Genomic DNA, 7,647 nt, shown 5'->3' with positions numbered 1-7,647 from the left:
ATGATTATATTTTACTCATTTAATTTTTGTTTTTAAAATACATTTGAACAATATTATGCTTGAAATCTTTATTGGTTATTTAGGGGCCTGTTTGTTTTTATTTTCTTAAAAAATCATTTTTATAGTGTTATATAATTTTATGTACAAAAAATTGAAAAGAAACTTTATATAAATACGTCAAATAAAAATTTAGTTTGATTAGTTATTTTTAAAATGTTATTTTAAATATTTTATCAATTTATTAAAAAAATTAATATTAAAATTTAAAAAAAAACACTTAATTTTGAAGTTATTTTAAATAGTTTTGCATAAAAAATTATTTTTAAAATAAAACTTTTAAAAAATTACGATTCTGACTATGTTTTGATCTTGATAATTTATGTTTACGTTATAAGATGTCAAAATTAAGTTTTTCAATTTAAAAAAATATATATAAAAAAAATTAAATATTTTTAAAAATGATTTTACAAATTCAAAATTTAAAATACAAAAAAATTTATTATTTTTTAAAGCTAAAACAAACCGCTCTATAGTTAAACAATTTTTATTGGTGACTTGCTTGTATTCGATGTTCATTCTCTTTACGAGGGTAATAATCACATTTTTAGACGATAGGCTACAATCTAGAGGGAGGTGAATAAATAGCAAATTGCACTATCAACGTTTTCACAATTTGTTAGTGAAAGTAAAAGGAGAGAGATAAAGAAGGGATTAAGATAATAAAAATTAACATTAGCTTTCACTTGACTGAATCCAAATTGCGCAATCTTGTCAAAAACTCCCAAATCAATCCTTGATCTTGAAAGAAAACTTTAAACGGATTTATCTTAAAACCCTAAAGAATTATCAACCCAATAAACACAACGAAAAACATATTAGAGACTTTTACACGTTTTTTAATATGTGTCGACCTGAGCCAATTCTGGTTTTTGAAAGCTTACAACATGCATCGACATGTGGCTCGTATGTTAATCTATAGAGGTTGACATATATCATGTATGTGTCGATCTGAAATATGTATGTGTTGACCTATTGAGTAAATATACAATGTGTCGAAATATGCATGTATCTACCTAAAAGTTTCAGAGTTATTCTTTTTTGTAAAACCAACCTATTGAGTATATATGGATGACTTTTTCATAAAAAACATTTGATTTTTAACCTGTAAGATATCTCTAACATACTTTTAAGTTTACTAAAGAAAAGAGACACAATTTTCATCTGGGTAAAAACTTACACTATTAATTATTCATCTGTTACAATTTTCACACCCTATTTTTATTAATTTTATCTGTGATTTCGTCTGAAAATCAACTATTAAATTGGAGGAGTACCAAAAAAAAATAGGGGTTGAGCCCGGCACGTGTCCGGACTCGCTGGGCCTTGGAATCGCCTCTATCATTCCATATACATAAATGTTTAGTCTTAATTTTAGAAAATTTCTTTACCCACCTCCCTATGGGGGTCACCCCCAGCGAAAACCCAAAATTGCCCCTGCTTCGGAGATGCATCTCCGAAGTTTTTTTTTTTTTGAATTTTTTTTTACTTCGGAAATGCATCTCCGAAAACACCAAAAAAAGTGGTGTTTTCGGAGATACATTTCCGAAGTCAAAAAAAATTCAAAACCGTGAATATTTTCGGAAGTTCAATTCCGAAAATATTGCTGCATATACAAATTTCCCTCCTTCACTATTTCATCATTTTTCTCCAAAACTTCCCCAAACCCTCTCCAAAACCCAATCAATCTCCATCCATTTTTCGTCCTAAAATCAAGTTTCAAACCGTTGATCACGTTAAAGGGAGCATAGAAAGCTACAATTTCAAGTAAACATCACTCATTTATTCCCCTATTTCACTACATTGATTGATGAATTTTATGCTGAAACTGATATGGTTCGGAAGTTCATTTCCGAAATATATTACCTAACAAATTTCGGAAATGAACTTCCGAAATATGCCCTGGCAGTAAAATAAAAAAGTGTTTTGGCCAACTTTTGCTAATTTTTTCATTTGTTAGGTATGGTGCATCCGGACAACATTGTGCAAGACGATGACGCAGTAGTTCCAATAGCTGTCAGCGTTAATAACGATCCGGTTATCGACGTTAATCCTATGATCAATGCGGTTGATGTTCGGCAAGAATTTACAAATGATCGGAGCTTCGGTAGTCGCAAACAATTGATTGAGTGGGTTCGGAACGAAGCTAGTAAACTTGGATTTGGAATTGTTATTTTAAGGTCAGACAACGGAAATAGTAGGCGGAAAGCTTTCGTTGTTTTGAATTGCAAACGAGGTGGGAGTTATGTACAATCAAACCGGGTGCTAAAACACGACGACACGGGATCGAGAAAGTGCGGGTGTCCTTTTAAGTTGCGTGCTACTCGGAGGGTTGATGATTTGTGGCGGTTAACCGTAATTTGTGGAATTCATAATCATGCCTTGGATGTCAAGTTACACAGACATCCAATGGCGTGTCGTTTGTCCCGCGAAGAGAGGAATGTGATATCGGACTTAACGATAGTCAAAGTGGCGCCTCGCAACATACTTGCCGATTTGAAGCGTAAGAAACCGGATAGTGTTTCAAATATCAAACAAGTTTACAATGAACAACACAATCTCAAAGTTTTGAATATGGGCCCTCGGTCGGAAATGCAACAACTTTTGAAACTACTAGGCGATAACAAATATGTTTCAAGCTTCCGAACCTCCGAGGACAAAGTTACGGTGCGTGATATGTTTTGGACTCATCCCGAAAGTATCAAATTATTCAACACATTTCCAACCGTTCTAGTCATGGATTCGACGTACAAGACAAACAAATATAGGCTTCCTCTTCTAGAGATAGTTGGTGTGACCTCGACGGACAAGACTTATTCGGTCGGGTTTGCTTTTTTGGAGTGTGAAAAAGAAGACAACTTTACATGGGCCTTGGGAATTTGCAAGTCTTTGTTAGTTGATCAAGAGGTTATGCCAAACGTCATTGTCACCGACCGGGACAATGCTTTGATGAATGCGGTCGATACCGTCTTCCCGACATCTACCGCGTTACTTTGCCGGTATCACATAACTTGCAACGTGAGAAGTAAGTTGAAACCCACGGTTGGGACAAAAGATAGGCCGGATGAAAATGGTAAAGTTATCAAAGTCGGTGTTGTGGTTGATAGGATAATGGCGGCATGGAGGGAAATTTTGGATGCATACTCCGAAGAGGTGTATACCGAGAAATTGGTACACTTTAGGTCTTTGTGTGGTTCCATTAAGACATTTTGTCATTACGTCGAATCCACCATTCTTGACAAAGTTAGAGAAAAAGTCGTGTGCGCTTGGACAAATCGAGTTAGACATCTTGGTTGCACCACGACTAACCGAGTTGAAGCCGCACATGTGGTCTTCAAGAGGTGGTTGGGTGATAGCAAGGGAGATTTGTGTCGGGGATGGGACACCGTCAACCAAATGCTCCAAAATCAACACAATGAAATTCAAACATCATTCGGTCGGAGCAAGACGGTTATGGAACACCGGTATAAGGGCCAAATTCTATTCTCCCAATTGATTTACAACATATTCCGAACGGGTTTGAATTTTTTGTTTCATGAAGCTAAGCGGTCGGAGACCACGGGGCCGGATAGTTCATTATGTGGGTGCACCATTAGAAAGACATACGGCCTTCCATGTGCTTGTATACTTGCAAAAAAGAAGATGTTGAATTCACCAATACGCATGGATGAGGTAGCCGGCCATTGGAAGAAGATTCGTTTTGATGATTTTGACCCGCCGAAAGAAAATGACTCCAAAATCACCATCTCCGACGAGTTGGAAGTGATAATGGAGAAGTTTGCTAAAGCGGATGACACAACGAAAATGCATATAAAAGAACAATTACGAAAAATCGCATTTCCAGAGACCACCGATTTGAAACCGCCATCTCAACCGGTTAAGACGAAAGGTGCACCGAAAAAGTCCAAAATTACACAAGATGACACGTCAACAAAACGATCTCCTTCCTACTTTGAACATGTTGATGCATCGTTCCCGGATTCACCGGCACCGAAGTCCAAGTGTAGTGGTAACAAAGGTGCCCGTATTTCGAAGCCACCTCGCACACCGCCGATAAAAAAATCACCCATTGTCTACATTGATGAGATGCCACTTTTTATGCACAAATATATCGATAACATCGTTGATGTTGGAGGCGACGGCAATTGTGGATATCGGGTCGTTGCGGGTTTGCTCGGTAAAGGGGAAAATAATCACACTTTAGTCCGACGGGAACTTATTGCGGAGTTGACTTCGTATCGGAACATCTACGGCCGACTATATGAAAATCAAGAAAACTTTGCGAAAATTCATGATTCACTTGTTCCATCACTTACCGGTATCGCTCCGGTTTCAAAGTGGATGTCATTCCCCGATATGGGTCATCTAATAGCAAGTGCATATGATATTGTATGCGTTGATTTGACGAGGTTTGGACTAAGTGAGACTTTCTTACCACTTCATAGTCGACCGCCATTGGACGCGTCAGGCCGGATCATATGCATCGGGTATCTACAATCGCGGCACTTCGTCCAAGTGTTTTTGAAACCGGGGTGTCCTATACCAGCTACTTCTTGTCAATGGACGGCACATCGTTCAAATGAGGCGGAGACTTGGCCGGATCCTTTCGTTTCAAGAATGGCGGAGTTTGAAGAAATGATGAGCCAAGAGCGCGAGCAAAATAGAGAGCGGTCGAAGAACATACCTATTTTGGACTTAGGATCCACCGATTGGTTCGGTGAATTTTAGTTTGTTCCGGATTGTTTTTTGTTTGTAATGACCATTTTTGTATGTATTGTTGTTTATCATGTAAAATCGGACCGATTCAATACATATATAATATAAGTATGTTTTATGTCATCTTTGTCTAATTTATGTTTATTGTGAATTCCATTTGTTCAATTTACACAACACACTAAGCAATCAACAAAATGCAAAATTTTGTTCTGTTTCTGCAATTCGGAAATGAACTTCCGAAATATGCTAGTCTGCCTCCAATTTTCGGAAGTTCATTTCCGAAAAGTCCCCTGAGGCAGGATAAGGTTTGTTGGGCCATCATTGCTCCAATAAGTCTATAAATACAACACACTCTTCTTCATCCTCTTCACACCACAAAACACAAATGACACAAACCTACCCCCACCTAGCATTCGTCTACTTTGAAACCGGCTACCCGATGTCGTTCCAATTTCGCTTCTCGCGCGACACGCCGTTTGCGGAGTTGATAACGTCGCTCAACACGCTTTTGCACTATCCCGAGAATCGAAAGGTTGTCAAGCTCGAGTACCACTCGCCATCGCTTAACGACGAGGGAGACATTAAGTTCACACCTTTTGAGATCAAGAACGACGAAGATTTAGCGGTTTTGTGGACAACGTTCGACCGATTTTCTTCGAAGGGCCCGATCGAGTTGGACGCGAAACTTCAAAGATCGGCGGACGACGTTATCAAAATGTTGACTCATCCCCACCTACCCGTGTTTAACAATATGTAACTTTAATCTTATGTAATGTGATCGATGTAATCTTCACCCGATTAAATAAAGCGAATCGTTCTTGTTTTTCATCTTTCTTCTGTCCAGACAATATTTCGGAAGTACATTTCCGAATTCCTCCAAGGGGTGAATTCGGAGATGAACTTCCGAAAACACCACATTTTCTGAAAAATAACTTTATTTCGGAGATGCATCTCCAAAATCAATATTTTATATTAAAAAAACACTTTTTCGGAGATACATTTCCGAAAACACTTTTTTTTCAAAAAAAGTACGTTTTCGGAAATGAACTTCCGAAACTAGGGGTATTGTGATAAATTCACCAGAGGTGACCAAGAAAGTTAGGAGGTGGGTGAAGAAATTTTCTAATTTTAATATCATTCAAAACATTTAAAGAATTGTGTGTTAGTAGTACACTCACACACGTCATACTAGTACATGATAGATGATTCTCATATTTAAATTTGTATTCGGTGGAATTAAGTTGTGTTGCTGTGATTTTGTCAAAATTATATTTTAAACTTCATAATTCTGTCGACCAGAAAACATCAAAGTTCATACATAGTAAAATTTGAGATTTGTGACCTTTAAAACTAAAATTTTTAAGTTTTTAAGTTTTTAAGTTACCAAGGGATGAGATTTTTTATCAATTATTGTGGCTTCCTAGTGTTATGTTCTCTGAATTATACTATAGGGTTGTTGGTCTTCAAATAATTCATTTATTTTGTTGGCAAAGAAACCAAAGTAGACTTTGCAAAATAAGTCGGACTACTTTTGACCAGACTAAATAGCAAAAATATTTTAAATTTTTAGAATAGCAAAAACATTATAAATCAAAAGTAGTTGGACTACTCACATCATAAAGTTCCATGTCTCAATTGAATTGTGAGTCCTATATTATGAACTAAAAATGCTCTTTCACATACCATGACCAATATGGACCACCCTAGTGTTTAACCCTTTACTAGGTCCTTGCCGTTCATAGTAAAAAATTCAACATTAATTAATAACCTTAAATAAAAATGCTTACCTTTTGAAAAGATGTATACAGTTTGAACAATTTGTTTGCACTGTTGTTTCACATGGCAGTATGGTACATTATTATATTGTACCTTCCCAGTCCAGTGAGAAATTTAGCTGTCTTAAACGCGACTCAAAAAAGTCTATGCTCTTTATGTACTATTTTCAACCAACCTCAGGCTCAACATGGTTTATTTTACACGTCTTTGTTTGATTATCTATACTCTATTTATATGTGGTCCTTCCCCCATTGCTCTCACATATATATAACATTAGATTATGGTACGATTTCTCTTTCCACGTTGTCAGAATTAATTATTTGTTCCTTTTAACCTTTTTTAGTACTAGCTACTAGCTGGTGTTTTCAGAATATGGGCTATCTAAATTTGCACTTCAATGTATTTCTTACATTTGAGCAAGCCAATGACAAAAATATGTCTTTTCAATTTTATAAATTTGGTAAATGCAAGGAATAAAGGTCCAAATTTAGAGAATCCATAAATTACAGTGTTCTCTCACGATCTAGAATTTCTTTACAGACTAAGTACAGAAGGTAAACTCCTATTTGAAATGGTTCATGTTGGACTCAACCAAAAACAATTTGAATGATTTCTTTGCAATGGTAAAATCCAAATTCATATATAGACATATAGTATTTTCAAAAAAAAAAAAAAAAATCAATAAAGAAAATAAAGATGTCTCGCATCAACAAAACTACAAAAGTATGGATATTTCTTGACAATACACGCGTACATATGAAATTTAGATAGCGTGACACCACATTCAAAATTTTGAGATTTATGTTTTGAAATGATTAATTAATCACAATAATAATGGTCTTAATACACGGACAACGTATTTTTAGTCTTGGGCAGTATCATATCTCGAGGTCAGTTAAATTAGTGGAAATGTTATATATTGGGAGACTCTAGTGTTAAAAGACTTGTGTGAATGATATCACGGCTTGTAGGTTCAATGTTTTGAATTGAAAAACCCATCTAAGGATTCTTGAAGTGAACTTGTGAGTTTTAACGACATAACAACTCTAATCATTCTGCCCATACTTCCTTTTCAATAGATTATTATGTTCATAAAAT

Source organism: Vicia villosa, linkage group LG1 (genome assembly GCF_029867415.1).
Source record: "Vicia villosa cultivar HV-30 ecotype Madison, WI linkage group LG1, Vvil1.0, whole genome shotgun sequence".
Classification (NCBI taxonomy): Eukaryota; Viridiplantae; Streptophyta; class Magnoliopsida; order Fabales; family Fabaceae; genus Vicia; species Vicia villosa.
Note: the sequence above shows the minus strand (reverse complement) of the source record.